Source organism: Narcine bancroftii, chromosome 3 (assembly GCF_036971445.1).
Source record: "Narcine bancroftii isolate sNarBan1 chromosome 3, sNarBan1.hap1, whole genome shotgun sequence".
Lineage (NCBI taxonomy): Eukaryota > Metazoa > Chordata > Chondrichthyes > Torpediniformes > Narcinidae > Narcine > Narcine bancroftii.
In genome coordinates, this window is record NC_091471.1 from 34,015,820 (window position 1) to 34,037,894 (window position 22,075).

Genomic DNA, 22,075 nt, shown 5'->3' on the forward strand with positions numbered 1-22,075 from the left:
ACCCAATGCATGTGGATACAGCAGAGTGATCTCTCTATACCCAATGCATGTCGATACAGCAGAGTGATCTCTCTATACACAATGGATGTCGATACAGCAGAGTGTTCTCTCTATACCCAATGGATGTCGATACAGCAGAGTAATCTCTCTATACCCAATGGAGGTCGATACAGCAGAGTGATCTCTCTATACCCAATGGATGATGATACAGCAGAGTAATCTCTCTATACCCAATGGATGACGATACAGCAGAGTGATCTCTCTATACCCAATGGATGTCGATACAGCAGAGTAATCTCTCTATACCCAATGGATGTCGATACAGCAGAGTGATCTCTCTATACCCAATGGATGTCGATACAGCAAAGTGATCTCTCTATACCCAATGGATGACGATACAGCAGAGTAATCTCTCTAAACCCAATGGATGTCGATACAGCAGAGTGATCTCTCTATACCCAATGGATGTCGATACAGCAGAGTAATCTCGCTATACCCAATGGATGTCGATACAGCAGAGTGATATCTTTATACCCAATGGATGTCGATACAGCAGAGTAATCTCTCTATACCCAATGGATGTCGATACAGCAGAGTGATCTCTCTATACCCAATGGATGTCGATACAGCAGAGTGATCTCTCTATACCCAATGGATGTCGATACAGCAGGGTGATCTCTCTATACCCAATGGACGTACATACAGCAGAGTGATCACTCTATACCCAATGGATGTCGATACAGCATAGTAATCTCTCTATACCCAATGGATGTCGATACAGCAGAGTGATCTCTCTATACCCAATGGATGTCGATACAGCAGAGTAATCTCTCTATACCCAATGGATGTCGATACGGCAGAGTAATCTCTCTATACCCAATGGATGTCGATACAGCAGAGTGATCTCTCTATACCCAATGGATGACGATACAGCAGAGTAATCAATCTATACCCAATGGATGTCGATACAGCAGAGTGATCTCTCTATACCCAATGGATGTCGATACAGCAGAGTAATCTCTCTATACCCAATGGATGTCGATACAGCAGAGTGATCTCTCTATACCCAATGGATGACGATACACAGAGTAATCTCTCTATACCCAATGGATGACGATACAGCAGAGTGATCTCTCTATACCCAATGGATGTCGATACAACAGAGTAATCTCTCTATACCCAATGGATGTCGATACAGCAGAGTGATCTCTCTATACCCAATGGATGTCGATACAGCAGAGTGATCTCTCTATACCCAATGGATGACGATACAGCAGAGTAATCTCTCTATACCCAATGGATGTCGATACAGCAGAGTGATCTCTCTATACCCAATGGATGTCGATACAGCAGAGTAATCTCTCTATACCCAATGGATGTCGATACAGCAGAGTGATCTCTTTATACCCAATGGATGTCGATACAGCAGAGTAATCTCTCTATACCCAATGGATGTCGATACAGCAGAGTGATCTCTCTATACCCAATGGATGTCGATACGGCAGAGTGATCTCTCTATACCCAATGGATGTCGATACAGCAGGGTGATCTCTCTATACCCAATGGACGTACATACAGCAGAGTGATCACTCTATACCCAATGGATGTCGATACAGCATAGTAATCTCTCTATACCCAATGGATGTCGATACAGCAGAGTGATCTCTCTATACCCAATGGATGTCGATACAGCAGAGTAATCTCTCTATACCCAATGGATGTCGATACAGCAGAGTAATCTCTCTATACCCAATGGATGTCGATACAGCAGAGTGATCTCTCTACACCCAATGGATGTCGATACAGCAGATTGATCTCTCTATACCCAATGGATGTCGATACAGCAGAGTAATCTCTCTATACCCAATGGATGTCGATACGGCAGAGTGATCTCTCTATACCCAATGGATGTCGATACAGCAGAGTAATCTCTCTATACCCAATGGATGTCGATACAGCAGAGTGATCTCTCTATACACAATGGATGTCGATACAGCAGAGTAATCTCTCTATACCCAATAGATGTCGATACAGCAGAGTGATCTCTCTATACCCAATGGATGTCGATACAGCAGAGTAATCTCTCTATACCCAATGGATGTCGATACAGCAGAGTAATCTCTCTATACCCAATGGATGTCGATACAGCAGAGTGATCTCTCTATACCCAATGGATGTCGATACAGCAGAGTGATCTCTCTATACCCAATGGATGACGATACAGCAGAGTGATCTCTCTATACCCAATGGATGTCGATACAGCAGAGTGATCTCTCTAAACACAATGGATGTCGATACAGCAGAGTGATCTCTCTATACCCAATGGATGTCGATACAGCAGAGTGATCTCTCTATACCCAATGGATGTCGATACAGCAGAGTGATCTCTCTATACCCAATGGATGTCGATACAGCAGAGTAATCTCTCTATACCCAATGGATGTCGATACAGCAGTGTTATCTCTCTATACCCAATGCATGTCGATACAGCAGAGTGATCTCTCTATACCCAATGGATGACGATACAGCAGAGTAATCACTCTATACACAATGGATGTCGATACAGCAGAGTGTTCTCTCTATACCCAATGGATGTCGATACAGCAGAGTAATCTCTCTATACCCAATGGATGTCGATACAGCAGAGTAATCTCTCTATACCCAATGGATGACGATACAGCAGAGTAATCTCTCTATACCCAATGGATGACGATACAGCAGAGTGATCTCTCTATACCCAATGGATGTCGATACAGCAGAGTAATCTCTCTATACCCAATGGATGTCGATACAGCAGAGTGATCTCTCTATACCCAATGGATGTCGATACAGCAGAGTGATCTCTCTATACCCAATGGATGACGATACAGCAGAGTAATCTCTCTATACCCAATGGATGTCGATACAGCAGAGTGATCTCTCTATACCCAATGGATGTCTTTACAGCAGAGTAAACTCTCTATACCCAATGGATGTCGATACAGCAGAGTGATCTCTCTATACCCAATGGATGTCGATACAGCAGAGAAATCTCTCTATACCCAATGGATGTCGATACAGCAGAGTGATCTCTCTATACCCAATGGATGACGATACAGCAGAGTAATCTCTCTATACCCAATGGATGTCGATACAGCAGAATAATCTCTCTATACCCAATGGATGTCGATACAGCAGAGTAATCTCTCTATACCCAATGGATGTCGATACAGCAGAGTGATCTCTCTATACCCAATAGATGTCGATACAGCAGAGTAATCTCTCTATACCCAATGGATGTCGATACAGCAGAGTAATCTCTCTATACCCAATGCATGTCGATACAGCAGAGTGATCTCTCTATACCCAATGGATGTCGATACAGCAGAGTGATCTCTCTATACCCAATGGATGACGATACAGCAGAGTGATCTCTCTATACCCAATGGATGTCGATACAGCAGAGTGATCTCTCTATACACAATGGATGTCGATACAGCAGAGTGATCTCTCTATAACCAATGGATGTCGATACAGCAGAGTGATCTCTCTATACCCAATGGATGTCGATACAGCAGAGTGATCTCTCTATACCCAATGGATGTCGATACAGCAGAGTAATCTCTCTATACACAATGGATGTCGATACAGCAGAGTGATCTCTCTATACCCAATGCATGTCGATACAGCAGAGTGATCTCTCTATACCCAATGGATGACGATACAGCAGAGTGATCTCTCTATACACAATGGATGTCGATACAGCAGAGTGATCTCTCTATACCCAATGCATGTCGATACAGCAGAGTGATCTCTCTATACACAATGGATGTCGATACAGCAGAGTGTTCTCTCTATACCCAATGGATGTCGATACAGCAGAGTGATCTCTCTATACCCAATGCATGTCGATACAGCAGAGTGATCTCTCTATACCCAATGCATGTCGATACAGCAGAGTGATCTCTCTATACACAATGGATGTCGATACAGCAGAGTGTTCTCTCTATACCCAATGGATGTCGATACAGCAGAGTAATCTCTCTATACCCAATGGAGGTCGATACAGCAGAGTGATCTCTCTATACCCAATGGATGATGATACAGCAGAGTAATCTCTCTATACCCAATGGATGACGATACAGCAGAGTGATCTCTCTATACCCAATGGATGTCGATACAGCAGAGTAATCTCTCTATACCCAATGGATGTCGATACAGCAGAGTGATCTCTCTATACCCAATGGATGTCGATACAGCAAAGTGATCTCTCTATACCCAATGGATGACGATACAGCAGAGTAATCTCTCTAAACCCAATGGATGTCGATACAGCAGAGTGATCTCTCTATACCCAATGGATGTCGATACAGCAGAGTAATCTCGCTATACCCAATGGATGTCGATACAGCAGAGTGATATCTTTATACCCAATGGATGTCGATACAGCAGAGTAATCTCTCTATACCCAATGGATGTCGATACAGCAGAGTGATCTCTCTATACCCAATGGATGTCGATACAGCAGAGTGATCTCTCTATACCCAATGGATGTCGATACAGCAGGGTGATCTCTCTATACCCAATGGACGTACATACAGCAGAGTGATCACTCTATACCCAATGGATGTCGATACAGCATAGTAATCTCTCTATACCCAATGGATGTCGATACAGCAGAGTGATCTCTGTATACCCAATGGATGTCGATACAGCAGAGTAATCTCTCTATACCCAATGGATGTCGATACGGCAGAGTAATCTCTCTATACCCAATGGATGTCGATACAGCAGAGTGATCTCTCTATACCCAATGGATGTCGATACAGCAGATTGATCTCTCTATACCCAATGGATGTCGATACAGCAGAGTAATCTCTCTATACCCAATGGATGTCGATACGGCAGAGTGATCTCTCTATCCCCAATGGATGTCGATACAGCAGAGTAAACTCTCTATACCCAATGTATGTCGATACAGCAGAGTGATCTCTCTATACCCAATGGATGTCGATACAGCAGAGTAATCTCTCTATACCCTATAAATGTCGATACAGCAGAGTGATCTCTCTATACCCAATGGATGTCGATACAGCAGAGTAATCTCTCTATACCCAATAGATGTCGATACAGCAGAGTGATCTCTCTATACCCAATGGATGTCGATACAGCAGAGTAATCTCTCTATACCCATGGACATACATACAGCAGAGTAATCTCTCTATACCCAATGGATGTCGATACAGCAGAGTGATCTCTCTATACCCAATGGATGTCGATACAGCAGAGTGATCTCTCTATACCCAATGGATGTCGATACAGCAGAGTGATCCCTCTATACCCAATGGATGTCGATACAGCAGAGTAATCTCTCTATACCCAGTGGATGTCGATACAGCAGTGTAATCTCTCTATACCCAATGGATGTCGATACAGCAGAGTGATATCTCTATACCCAATGGATGACGATACAGCAGAGTAATCTCTCTATACCCAATGGATGTCGATACAGCAGAGTGATCTCTCTATACCCAATGGATGTCGATACAGCAGAGTTATCTCTCTATACCCAATGGATGTCGATACAGCAGAGTGATCTCTCTATACCCAATGGATGTCGATACAGCAGAGTAATCTCTCTATACCCAATGGATGTCGATACAGCAGTGTGATCTCTCTATACCCAATGCATGTCGATACAGCAGAGTGATCTCTCTATACCCAATGGATGACGATACAGCAGAGTAATCACTCTATACACAATGGATGTCGATACAGCAGAGTGTTCTCTCTATACCCAATGGATGTCGATACAGCAGAGTAATCTCTCTATACCCAATGGATGTCGATACAGCAGAGTAATCTCTCTATACCCAATGGATGACGATACAGCAGAGTAATCTCTCTATACCCAATGGATGACGATACAGCAGAGTGATCTCTCTATACCCAATGGATGTCGATACAGCAGAGTAATCTCTCTATACCCAATGGATGTCGATACAGCAGAGTGATCTCTCTATACCCAATGGATGTCGATACAGCAGAGTGATCTCTCTATACCCAATGGATGACGATACAGCAGAGTAATCTCTCTATACCCAATGGATGTCGATACAGCAGAGTGATCTCTCTATACCCAATGGATGTCTTTACAGCAGAGTAAACTCTCTATACCCAATGGATGTCGATACAGCAGAGTGATCTCTCTATACCCAATGGATGTCGATACAGCAGAGAAATCTCTCTATACCCAATGGATGTCGATACAGCAGAGTGATCTCTCTATACCCAATGGATGACGATACAGCAGAGTAATCTCTCTATACCCAATGGATGTCGATACAGCAGAATAATCTCTCTATACCCAATGGATGTCGATACAGCAGAGTAATCTCTCTATACCCAATGGATGTCGATACAGCAGAGTGATCTCTCTATACCCAATAGATGTCGATACAGCAGAGTAATCTCTCTATACCCAATGGATGTCGATACAGCAGAGTAATCTCTCTATACCCAATGCATGTCGATACAGCAGAGTGATCTCTCTATACCCAATGGATGTCGATACAGCAGAGTGATCTCTCTATACCCAATGGATGACGATACAGCAGAGTGATCTCTCTATACCCAATGGATGTCGATACAGCAGAGTGATCTCTCTATACACAATGGATGTCGATACAGCAGAGTGATCTCTCTATAACCAATGGATGTCGATACAGCAGAGTGATCTCTCTATACCCAATGGATGTCGATACAGCAGAGTGATCTCTCTATACCCAATGGATGTCGATACAGCAGAGTAATCTCTCTATACACAATGGATGTCGATACAGCAGAGTGATCTCTCTATACCCAATGCATGTCGATACAGCAGAGTGATCTCTCTATACCCAATGGATGACGATACAGCAGAGTGATCTCTCTATACACAATGGATGTCGATACAGCAGAGTGATCTCTCTATACCCAATGCATGTCGATACAGCAGAGTGATCTCTCTATACACAATGGATGTCGATACAGCAGAGTGTTCTCTCTATACCCAATGGATGTCGATACAGCAGAGTGATCTCTCTATACCCAATGCATGTCGATACAGCAGAGTGATCTCTCTATACCCAATGCATGTCGATACAGCAGAGTGATCTCTCTATACACAATGGATGTCGATACAGCAGAGTGTTCTCTCTATACCCAATGGATGTCGATACAGCAGAGTAATCTCTCTATACCCAATGGAGGTCGATACAGCAGAGTGATCTCTCTATACCCAATGGATGATGATACAGCAGAGTAATCTCTCTATACCCAATGGATGACGATACAGCAGAGTGATCTCTCTATACCCAATGGATGTCGATACAGCAGAGTAATCTCTCTATACCCAATGGATGTCGATACAGCAGAGTGATCTCTCTATACCCAATGGATGTCGATACAGCAAAGTGATCTCTCTATACCCAATGGATGACGATACAGCAGAGTAATCTCTCTAAACCCAATGGATGTCGATACAGCAGAGTGATCTCTCTATACCCAATGGATGTCGATACAGCAGAGTAATCTCGCTATACCCAATGGATGTCGATACAGCAGAGTGATATCTTTATACCCAATGGATGTCGATACAGCAGAGTAATCTCTCTATACCCAATGGATGTCGATACAGCAGAGTGATCTCTCTATACCCAATGGATGTCGATACAGCAGAGTGATCTCTCTATACCCAATGGATGTCGATACAGCAGGGTGATCTCTCTATACCCAATGGACGTACATACAGCAGAGTGATCACTCTATACCCAATGGATGTCGATACAGCATAGTAATCTCTCTATACCCAATGGATGTCGATACAGCAGAGTGATCTCTGTATACCCAATGGATGTCGATACAGCAGAGTAATCTCTCTATACCCAATGGATGTCGATACGGCAGAGTAATCTCTCTATACCCAATGGATGTCGATACAGCAGAGTGATCTCTCTATACCCAATGGATGTCGATACAGCAGATTGATCTCTCTATACCCAATGGATGTCGATACAGCAGAGTAATCTCTCTATACCCAATGGATGTCGATACGGCAGAGTGATCTCTCTATCCCCAATGGATGTCGATACAGCAGAGTAAACTCTCTATACCCAATGTATGTCGATACAGCAGAGTGATCTCTCTATACCCAATGGATGTCGATACAGCAGAGTAATCTCTCTATACCCTATAAATGTCGATACAGCAGAGTGATCTCTCTATACCCAATGGATGTCGATACAGCAGAGTAATCTCTCTATACCCAATAGATGTCGATACAGCAGAGTGATCTCTCTATACCCAATGGATGTCGATACAGCAGAGTAATCTCTCTATACCCATGGACATACATACAGCAGAGTAATCTCTCTATACCCAATGGATGTCGATACAGCAGAGTGATCTCTCTATACCCAATGGATGTCGATACAGCAGAGTGATCTCTCTATACCCAATGGATGTCGATACAGCAGAGTGATCCCTCTATACCCAATGGATGTCGATACAGCAGAGTAATCTCTCTATACCCAGTGGATGTCGATACAGCAGTGTAATCTCTCTATACCCAATGGATGTCGATACAGCAGAGTGATATCTCTATACCCAATGGATGACGATACAGCAGAGTAATCTCTCTATACCCAATGGATGTCGATACAGCAGAGTGATCTCTCTATACCCAATGGATGTCGATACAGCAGAGTTATCTCTCTATACCCAATGGATGTCGATACAGCAGAGTGATCTCTCTATACCCAATGGATGTCGATACAGCAGAGTAATCTCTCTATACCCAATGGATGTCGATACAGCAGAGTGATCTCTCTATACCCAATGGATGTCGATACAGCAGAGTAATCTCTCTATACCCAATGGATGTCGATACAGCAGAGTGATCTCTCTATACCCAATCGATGTCGATACAGCAGAGTAATCTCTCTATACCCAATGGATGTCGATACAGCAGAGTGATCTCTCTATACCCAATGGATGTCGATACAGCAGAGTAATCTCTCAATACCCAATGGATGTCGATACAGCAGAGTGATCTCTCTATACCCAATGGATGTCGATACATCAGAGTGATCTCTCTATACCCAATGGACGTACATACAGCAGAGTGATCTCTCTAAACCCAATGGAGGTCGATACAGCAGAGTAATCTCTCTATACCCATGGACGTACATACAGCAGAGTAATCTCTCTATACCCAATGGATGTCGATACAGCAGAGTGATCTCTCTATACACAATGGATTTCGATACAGCAGAGTAATCTCTCTATACCCATGGACGTACATACAGCAGAGTGATCACTCTATACCCAATGGATGTCGATACAGCAGAGTGATCTCTCTATACCCAATGGATGTCTTTACAGCAGAGTAAACTCTCTATACCCAATGGATGTCGATACAGCAGAGTGATCTCTCTGTACCCAATGGATGTCGATACAGCAGAGTAATCTCTCTATACCCAATGGATGTCGATACAGCAGAGTGATCTCTCTATACCCAATGGATGACGATACAGCAGAGTAATCTCTCTATACCCAATGGATGTCGATACAGCAGAATAATCTCTCTATACCCAATGGATGTCGATACAGCAGAGAGATCTCTCTATACCCAATGGATGTCGATACAGCAGAGAGATCTCTCTATACCCAATAGATGTCGATACAGCAGAGTAATCTCTCTATACCCAATGGATGACGATACAGCAGAGTAATCTCTCTATACCCAATGGATGTCGATACAGCAGAGTGATCTCTCTATACCCAATGGATGTCGATACAGCAGAGTGATCTCTCTATACCCAATGGATGACGATACAGCAGAGTAATCTCTCTATACCCAATGGATGTCGATACAGCAGAGTGATCTCTCTATACACAATGGATGTCGATGCAGCAGAGTGATCTCTCTATACCCAATGGATGTCGATACAGCAGAGTGATCTCTCTATACCCAATGGATGTCGATACAGCAGAGTGATCTCTCTATACCCAATGGATGTCGATACAGCAGAGTAATCTCTCTATACCCAATGGATGTCGATACAGCAGAGTGATCTCTCTATAGCCAATGCATGTCGATACAGCAGAGTGATCTCTCTATACCCAATGGATGACGATACAGCAGAGTAATCAATCTATACCCAATGGATGTCGATACAGCAGAGTGATCTCTCTATACCCAATGGATGTCGATACAGCAGAGTAATCTCTCTATACCCAATGGATGTCGATACAGCAGAGTGATCTCTCTATACCCAATGGATGACGATACACAGAGTAATCTCTCTATACCCAATGGATGACGATACAGCAGAGTGATCTCTCTATACCCAATGGATGTCGATACAACAGAGTAATCTCTCTATACCCAATGGATGTCGATACAGCAGAGTGATCTCTCTATACCCAATGGATGTCGATACAGCAGAGTGATCTCTCTATACCCAATGGATGACGATACAGCAGAGTAATCTCTCTATACCCAATGGATGTCGATACAGCAGAGTGATCTATCTATACCCAATGGATGTCGATACAGCAGAGTAATCTCTCTATACCCAATGGATGTCGATACAGCAGAGTGATCTCTTTATACCCAATGGATGTCGATACAGCAGAGTAATTTCTCTATACCCAATGGATGTCGATACAGCAGAGTGATCTCTCTATACCCAATGGATGTCGATACAGCAGAGTGATCTCTCTATACCCAATGGATGTCGATACAGCAGGGTGATCTCTCTATACCCAATGGACGTACATACAGCAGAGTGATCACTCTATACCCAATGGATGTCGATACAGCATAGTAATCTCTCTATACCCAATGGATGTCGATACAGCAGAGTGATCTCTCTATACCCAATGGATGTCGATACAGCAGAGTAATCTCTCTATACCCAATGGATGTCGATACAGCAGAGTAATCTCTCTATACCCAATGGATGTCGATACAGCAGAGTGATCTCTCTACACCCAATGGATGTCGATACAGCAGATTGATCTCTCTATACCCAATGGATGTCGATACAGCAGAGTAATCTCTCTATACCCAATGGATGTCGATACGGCAGAGTGATCTCTCTATACCCAATGGATGTCGATACAGCAGAGTAATCTCTCTATACCCAATGGATGTCGATACAGCAGAGTGATCTCTCTATACCCAATGGATGTCGATACAGCAGAGTAATCTCTCTATACCCAATAGATGTCGATACAGCAGAGTGATCTCTCTATACCCAATGGATGTCGATACAGCAGAGTAATCTCTCTATACCCAATAGATGTCGATACAGCAGATTGATCTCTCTATACCCAATGGATGTCGATACAGCAGAGTAATCTCTGTATACCCATGGACGTACATACAGCAGAGTAATCTCTCTACACCGAATGGATGTCGATACAGGAGAGTGATCTCTCTATACCCAATGGATGTCGATACAGCAGAGTGATCTCTATATACCCAATGGATGTAGATACAGCAGAGTGATCTCTCTATACCCAATGGATGTCGATACAGCAGAGTGATCTCTCTATACCCAATGGATTTCTTTACAGCAGAGTAAACTCTCTATACCCAATGGATGTCGATACAACAGAGTGATCTCTCTATACCCAATGGATGTCGATACAGCAGGGTAATCTCTCTATACCCAATAGATGTCGATACAGCAGAGTGATCTCTCTATACCCAATGGATGACGATACAGCAGAGTAATCTCTCTATACCCAATGGATGTCGATACAGCAGAATAATCTCTCTATACCCAATGGATGTCGATACAGCAGAGTAATCTCTCTATACCCAATGGATGTCGATACAGCAGAGAGATCTCTCTATACCCAATAGATGTCGATACAGCAGAGTAATCTCTCTATACCCAATGGATGTCGATACAGCAGAGTAATCTCTCTATACCCAATGGATGTCGATACAGCAGAGTGATCTCTCTATACCCAATGGATGACGATACAACAGAGTAATCTCTCTATACCCAATGGATGTCGATACAGCAGAGTGATCTCTCTATACACAATGGATGTCGATGCAGCAGAGTAATCTCTCTATACCCAATGGATGTCGATACAGCAGAGAGATCTCTCTATACCCAATAGATGTCGATACAGCAGAGTAATCTCTCTATACCCAATGGATGTCGATACAGCAGAGTAATCTCTCTATACCCAATGGATGTCGATACAGCAGAGTGATCTCTCTATACCCAATGGATGACGATACAACAGAGTAATCTCTCTATACCCAATGGATGTCGATACAGCAGAGTGATCTCTCTACACACAATGGATGTCGATGCAGCAGAGTGATCTCTCTATACCCAATGGATGTCGATACAGCAGAGTGATCTCTCTATACCCAATGGATGTCGATACAGCAGAGTGATCTCTCTATACCCAACGGATGTTGATACAGCAGAGTAATCTTTCTATACCCAATGGATGTCGATACAGCAGAGTGATCTCTCTATAGCCAATGCATGTCGATACAGCAGAGTGATCTCTCTATACCCAATGGATGACGATACAGCAGAGTAATCAATCTATACCCAATGGATGTCGATACAGCAGAGTGATCTCTCTATACCCAATGGATGTCGATACAGCAGAGTAATCTCTCTATACCCAATGGATGTCGATACAGCAGAGTGATCTCTCTATACCCAATGGATGACGATACACAGAGTAATCTCTCTATACCCAATGGATGACGATACAGCAGAGTGATCTCTCTATACCCAATGGATGTCGATACAACAGAGTAATCTCTCTATACCCAATGGATGTCGATACAGCAGAGTGATCTCTCTATACCCAATGGATGTCGATACAGCAGAGTGATCTCTCTATACCCAATGGATGACGATACAGCAGAGTAATCTCTCTATACCCAATGGATGTCGATACAGCAGAGTGATCTCTCTATACCCAATGGATGTCGATACAGCAGAGTAATCTCTCTATACCCAATGGATGTCGATACAGCAGAGTGATCTCTTTATACCCAATGGATGTCGATACAGCAGAGTAATCTCTCTATACCCAATGGATGTCGATACAGCAGAGTGATCTCTCTATACCCAATGGATGTCGATACGGCAGAGTGATCTCTCTATACCCAATGGATGTCGATACAGCAGGGTGATCTCTCTATACCCAATGGACGTACATACAGCAGAGTGATCACTCTATACCCAATGGATGTCGATACAGCATAGTAATCTCTCTATACCCAATGGATGTCGATACAGCAGAGTGATCTCTCTATACCCAATGGATGTCGATACAGCAGAGTAATCTCTCTATACCCAATGGATGTCGATACAGCAGAGTAATCTCTCTATACCCAATGGATGTCGATACAGCAGAGTGATCTCTCTACACCCAATGGATGTCGATACAGCAGATTGATCTCTCTATACCCAATGGATGTCGATACAGCAGAGTAATCTCTCTATACCCAATGGATGTCGATACGGCAGAGTGATCTCTCGATACCCAATGGATGTCGATACAGCAGAGTAATCTCTCTATACCCAATGGATGTCGATACAGCAGAGTGATCTCTCTATATCCAATGGATGTCGATACAGCAGAGTAATCTCTCTATACCCAATAGATGTCGATACAGCAGAGTGATCTCTCTATACACAATGGATGTCGATACAGCAGAGTAATCTCTCTATACCCAATAGATGTCGATACAGCAGATTGATCTCTCTATACCCAATGGATGTCGATACAGCAGAGTAATCTCTCTATACCCATGGACGTACATACAGCAGAGTAATCTCTCTACACCCAATGGATGTCGATACAGGAGAGTGATCTCTCTATACCCAATGGATGTCGATACAGCAGAGTGATCTCTATATACCCAATGGATGTAGATACAGCAGAGTGATCTCTCTATACCCAATGGATGTCGATACAGCAGAGTGATCTCTCTATACCCAATGGATTTCTTTACAGCAGAGTAAACTCTCTATACCCAATGGATGTCGATACAGGAGAGTGATCTCTCTATACCCAATGGATGTCGATACAGCAGAGTGATCTCTCTATACCCAATGGATGTCGATACAGCAGAGTAATCTCTCTATACCCAATGGATGTCGATACAGCAGAGTGATCTCTCTATACCCAATTGATGACGATACAGCAGAGTGATCTCTCTATACCCAATTGATGACGATACAGCAGAGTGATCTCTCTATACCCAATGGATGTCGATACAGCTGAGTGATCTCTCTATACCCAATGGATGTCGATACAGCAGAGTGATCTCTCTATACCCAATGGATGTCGATACAGCAGAGTGATCTCTCTATACCCAATGGATGTCGATACAGCAGAGTAATCTCTCTATACCCAATGGATGTCGATACAGCAGAGTAATCTCTCTATACCCAATGGATGACGATACAGCAGAGTGATTTCTCTATACCCAATGGATGTCGATACAGCAGAGTAATCTCTCTATACCCAATGGATGTCGATACAGCAGAGTGATCTCTCTATACCCAATGGATGACGATACAACAGAGTAATCTCTCTATACCCAATGGATGACGATACAGCAGAGTGATCTCTCTATACCCAATGGATGTCGATACAGCAGAGTAATCTCTCTATACCCAATGGATGTCGATACAGCAGAGTGATATCTCTATTCCCAATGGATGACGATACAGCAGAGTAATCTCTCTATACCCAATGGATGTCGATACAGCAGAGTGATCTCTCTATACCCAATGGATGTCGATACAGCAGAGTAATCTCTCTATACCCAATGGATGTCGATACAGCAGAGTGATCTCTCTATATCCAATGGATGTCGATACAGCAGAGTAATCTCTCTATACCCAATGGATGTCGATACAGCAGAGTGATCTCTCTATACCCAATGGATGTCGATACAGCAGAGTAATCTCTCTATACCCAATGGATGTCGATACAGCAGAGTGATCTCTCTATACCCAATCGATGTCGATACAGCAGAGTAATCTCTCTATACCCAATGGATGTCGATACAGCAGAGTGATCTCTCTATACCCAATGGATGTCGATACAGCAGAGTAATCTCTCAATACCCACTGGATGTCGATACAGCAGAGTGATCTCTCTATACCCAATGGATGTCGATACATCAGAGTGATCTCTCTATACCCAATGGACGTACATACAGCAGAGTGATCTCTCTATACCCAATGGAGGTCGATACAGCAGAGTAATCTCTCTATACCCATGGACGTACATACAGCAGAATAATCTCTCTATACCCAATGGATGTCGATACAGCAGAGTGATCTCTCTATACACAATGGATGTCGATACAGCAGAGTAATCTCTCTATACCCATGGACGTACATACAGCAGAGTGATCACTCTATACCCAATGGATGTCGATACAGCAGAGTGATCTCTCTATACCCAATGGATGTCTTTACAGCAGAGTAAACTCTCTATACCCAATGGATGTCGATACAGCAGAGTGATCTCTCTATACCCAATGGATGTCGATACAGCAGAGTAATCTCTCTATACCCAATGGATGTCGATACAGCAGAGTGATCTCTCTATACCCAATGGATGACGATACAGCAGGGTAATTTCTCTATACCCAATGGATGTCGATACAGCAGAATAATCTCTCTATACCCAATGGATGTCGATACAGCAGAGTAATCTCTCTATACCCAATGGATGTCGATACAGCAGAGTGATCTCTCTATACCCAATAGATGTCGATACAGCAGAGTAATCTCTCTATACCCAATGGATGTCGATACAGCAGAGTAATCTCTCTATACACAATGGATGTCGATACAGCAGAGTGATCTCTCTATACCCAATGGATGTCGATACAGCAGAGTGATCTCTCTATACCCAATGGATGACGATACAGCAGAGTAATCTCTCTATACCCAATGGATGTCGATACAGCAGAGTGATCTCTCTATACACAATGGATGTCGATACAGCAGAGTGATCTCTCTATACCCAATGGATGTCGATACAGCAGAGTGATCTCTCTATACCCAATGGATGTCGATACAGCAGATTGATCTCTCTATACCCAATGGATGTCGATACAGCAGAGTAATCTCTCTATACCCAATGGATGTCGATACAGCAGAGTGATCTCTCTATAGCCAATGCATGTCGATACAGCAGAGTGATCTCTCTATACCCAATGGATGACGATACAGCAGAGTAATCAATCTATACCCAATGGATGTCGATACAGCAGAGTGATCTCTCTATACCCAATGGATGTCGATACAGCAGAGTAATCCCTCTATACCCAATGGATGTCGATACAGCAGAGTGATCTCTCCATACCCAATGGATGACGATACACAGAGTAATCTCTCTATACCCAATGGATGACGATGCAGCAGAGTGATCTCTCTATACCCAATGGATGTCGATACAACAGAGTAATCTCTCTATACCCAATGGATGTCGATACAGCAGAGTGATCTCTCTATACCCAATGGATGTCGATACAGCAGAGTGATCTCTCTATACCCAATGGATGACGATACAGCAGATTAATCTCTCTATACCCAATGGATGTCGATACAGCAGAGTGATCTCTCTATACCCAATGGATGTCGATACAGCAGAGTAATCTCTCTATACCCAATGGATGTCGATACAGCAGAGTGATCTCTTTATACCCAATGGATGTCGATACAGCAGAGTAATCTCTCTATACCCAATGGATGTCGATACAGCAGAGTGATCTCTCTATACCCAATGGATGTCGATACAGCAGAGTGATCTCTCTATACCCAATGGATGTCGATACAGCAGGGTGATCTCTCTATACCCAATGGACGTACATACAGCAGAGTGATCACTCTATACCCAATGGATGTCGATACAGCAGAGTAATCTCTCTATACCCAATGGATGTCGATACAGCAGAGTGATCTCTCTTTACCCAATGGATGTCGATACAGCAGAGTAATCTCTCTATACCCAATGGATGTCGATACAGCAGAGTAATCTCTCTATACCCAATGGATGTCGATACAGCAGAGTGATCTCTATACACCCAATGGATGTTGATACAGCAGATTGATCTCTCTATACCCAATGGATGTCGATACAGCAGAGTAATCTCTCTATACCCAATGGATGTCGATACGGCAGAGTGATCTCTCTATACCCAATGGATGTCGATACAGCAGAGTAATCTCTCTATACCCAATGGATGTCGATACAGCAGAGTGATCTCTCTATACCCAATGGATGTCGATACAGCAGAGTAATCTCTCTATACCCAATAGATGTCGATACAGCAGAGTGATCTCTCTATACCCAATGGATGTCGATACAGCAGAGTAATCTCTCTATACCCAATAGATGTCGATACAGCAGATTGATCTCTCTATACCCAATGGATGTCGATACAGCAGAGTAATCTCTCTATACCCATGGACGTACATACAGCAGAGTAATCTCTCTATACCCAATGGATGTCGATACAGGAGAGTGATCTCTCTATACCCAATGGATGTCGATACAGCAGAGTGATCTCTCTATACCCAATGGATGTAGATACAGCAGAGTGATCTCTCTATACCCAATGGAAGTCGATACAGCAGAGTGATCTCTCTATACCCAATGGATGTCTTTACAGCAGAGTAAACTCTCTATACCCAATGGATGTCGATACAGCAGAGTGATCTCTCTATACCCAATGGATGTCGATACAGCAGAGTAATCTCTCTATACCCAATGGATGTCGATACAGCAGAGTGATCTCTCTATACCCAATGGATGACGATACAGCAGAGTAATCTCTCTATACCCAATGGATGTCGATACAGCAGAGTAATCTCTCTATACCCAATGGATGTCGATACAGCAGAGTGATCTCTCTATACCCAATGGATGTCGATACAGCAGAGTTATCTCTCTATACCCAATGGATGTCGATACAGCAGAGTGATCTCTCTATACCCAATGGATGTCGATACAGCAGAGTAATCTCTCTATACCCAATGGATGTCGATACAGCAGAGTGATCTCTCTATACCCAATGGATGTCGATACAGCAGAGTAATCTCTCTATACCCAATGGATGTCGATACAGCAGAGTGATCTCTCTATACCCAATCGATGTCGATACAGCAGAGTAATCTCTCTATACCCAATGGATGTCGATACAGCAGAGTGATCTCTCTATACCCAATGGATGTCGATACAGCAGAGTAATCTCTCAATACCCAATGGATGTCGATACAGCAGAGTGATCTCTCTATACCCAATGGATGTCGATACATCAGAGTGATCTCTCTATACCCAATGGACGTACATACAGCAGAGTGATCTCTCTAAACCCAATGGAGGTCGATACAGCAGAGTAATCTCTCTATACCCATGGACGTACATACAGCAGAGTAATCTCTCTATACCCAATGGATGTCGATACAGCAGAGTGATCTCTCTATACACAATGGATTTCGATACAGCAGAGTAATCTCTCTATACCCATGGACGTACATACAGCAGAGTGATCACTCTATACCCAATGGATGTCGATACAGCAGAGTGATCTCTCTATACCCAATGGATGTCTTTACAGCAGAGTAAACTCTCTATACCCAATGGATGTCGATACAGCAGAGTGATCTCTCTATACCCAATGGATGTCGATACAGCAGAGTAATCTCTCTATACCCAATGGATGTCGATACAGCAGAGTGATCTCTCTATACCCAATGGATGACGATACAGCAGAGTAATCTCTCTATACCCAATGGATGTCGATACAGCAGAATAATCTCTCTATACCCAATGGATGTCGATACAGCAGAGAGATCTCTCTATACCCAATGGATGTCGATACAGCAGAGAGATCTCTCTATACCCAATAGATGTCGATACAGCAGAGTAATCTCTCTATACCCAATGGATGTCGATACAGCAGAGTAATCTCTCTATACCCAATGGATGTCGATACAGCAGAGTGATCTCTCTATACCCAATGGATGTCGATACAGCAGAGTGATCTCTCTATACCCAATGGATGACGATACAGCAGAGTAATCTCTCTATACCCAATGGATGTCGATACAGCAGAGTGATCTCTCTATACACAATGGATGTCGATGCAGCAGAGTGATCTCTCTATACCCAATGGATGTCGATACAGCAGAGTGATCTCTCTATACCCAATGGATGTCGATACAGCAGAGTGATCTCTCTATACCCAATGGATGTCGATACAGCAGAGTAATCTCTCTATACCCAATGGATGTCGATACAGCAGAGTGATCTCTCTATAGCCAATGCATGTCGATACAGCAGAGTGATCTCTCTATACCCAATGGATGACGATACAGCAGAGTAATCAATCTATACCCAATGGATGTCGATACAGCAGAGTGATCTCTCTATACCCAATGGATGTCGATACAGCAGAGTAATATCTCTATACCCAATGGATGTCGATACAGCAGAGTGATCTCTCTATACCCAATGGATGACGATACACAGAGTAATCTCTCTATACCCAATGGATGACGATACAGCAGAGTGATCTCTCTATACCCAATGGATGTCGATACAACAGAGTAATCTCTCTATACCCAATGGATGTCGATACAGCAGAGTGATCTCTCTATACCCAATGGATGTCGATACAGCAGAGTGATCTCTCTATACCCAATGGATGACGATACAGCAGAGTAATCTCTCTATACCCAATGGATGTCGATACAGCAGAGTGATCTATCTATACCCAATGGATGTCGATACAGCAGAGTAATCTCTCTATACCCAATGGATGTCGATACAGCAGAGTGATCTCTTTATACCCAATGGATGTCGATACAGCAGAGTAATTTCTCTATACCCAATGGATGTCGATACAGCAGAGTGATCTCTCTATACCCAATGGATGTCGATACAGCAGAGTGATCTCTCTATACCCAATGGATGTCGATACAGCAGGGTGATCTCTCTATACCCAATGGACGTACATACAGCAGAGTGATCACTCTATACCCAATGGATGTCGATACAGCATAGTAATCTCTCTATACCCAATGGATGTCGATACAGCAGAGTGATCTCTCTATACCCAATGGATGTCGATACAGCAGAGTAATCTCTCTATACCCAATGGATGTCGATACAGCAGAGTAATCTCTCTATACCCAATGGATGTCGATACAGCAGAGTGATCTCTCTACACCCAATGGATGTCGATACAGCAGATTGATCTCTCTATACCCAATGGATGTCGATACAGCAGAGTAATCTCTCTATACCCAATGGATGTCGATACGGCAGAGTGATCTCTCTATACCCAATGGATGTCGATACAGCAGAGTAATCTCTCTATACCCAATGGATGTCGATACAGCGGAGTGATCTCTCTATACCCAATGGATGTCGATACAGCAGAGTAATCTCTCTATACCCAATAGATGTCGATACAGCAGAGTGATCTCTCTATACCCAATGGATGTCGATACAGCAGAGTAATCTCTCTATACCCAATAGATGTCGATACAGCAGATTGATCTCTCTATACCCAATGGATGTCGATACAGCAGTGTAATCTCTGTATACCCATGGACGTACATACAGCAGAGTAATCTCTCTACACCCAATGGATGTCGATACAGGAGAGTGATCTCTCTATACCCAATGGATGTCGATACAGCAGAGTGATCTCTATATACCCAATGGATGTAGATACAGCAGAGTGATCTCTCTATACCCAATGGATGTCGATACAGCAGAGTGATCTCTCTATACCCAATGGATTTCTTTACAGCAGAGTAAACTCTCTATACCCAATGGATGTCGATACAGCAGAGTGATCTCTCTATACCCAATGGATGTCGATACAGCAGAGTAATCTCTCTATACCCAATAGATGTCGATACATCAGAGTGATCTCTCTATACCCAATGGATGACGATACAGCAGAGTAATCTCTCTATACCCAATGGATGTCGATACAGCAGAATAATCTCTCTATACCCAATGGATGTCGATACAGCAGAGTAATCTCTCTATACCCAATGGATGTCGATACAGCAGAGAGATCTCTCTATACCCAATAGATGTCGATACAGCAGAGTAATCTCTCTATAACCAATGGATGTCGATACAGCAGAGTAATCTCTCTATACCCAATGGATGTCGATACAGCAGAGTGATCTCTCTATACCCAATGGATGTCGATACAGCAGAGTGATCTCTCTATACCCAATGGATGACGATACAACAGAGTAATCTCTCTATACCCAATGGATGTCGATACAGCAGAGTGATCTCTCTATACACAATGGATGTCGATGCAGCAGAGTGATCTCTCTATACCCAATGGATGTCGATACAGCAGAGTGATCTCTCTATACCCAATGGATGTCGATACAGCAGAGTGATCTCTCTATACCCAACGGATGTTGATACAGCAGAGTAATCTCTCTATACCCAATGGATGTCGATACAGCAGAGTGATCTCTCTATAGCCAATGCATGTCGATACAGCAGAGTGATCTCTCTATACCCAATGGATGACGATACAGCAGAGTAATCAATCTATACCCAATGGATGTCGATACAGCAGAGTGATCTCTCTATACCCAATGGATGTCGATACAGCAGAGTAATCTCTCTATACCCAATGGATGTCGATACAGCAGAGTGATCTCTCTATACCCAATGGATGACGATACACAGAGTAATCTCTCTATACCCAATGGATGACGATACAGCAGAGTGATCTCTCTATACCCAATGGATGTCAATACAACAGAGTAATCTCTCTATACCCAATGGATGTCGATACAGCAGAGTGATCTCTCTATACCCAATGGATGTCGATACAGCAGAGTGATCTCTCTATACCCAATGGATGACGATACAACAGAGTAATCTCTCTATACCCAATGGATGTCGATACAGCAGAGTGATCTCTCTATACCCAATGGATGTCGATACAGCAGAGTAATCTCTCTATACCCAATGGATGTCG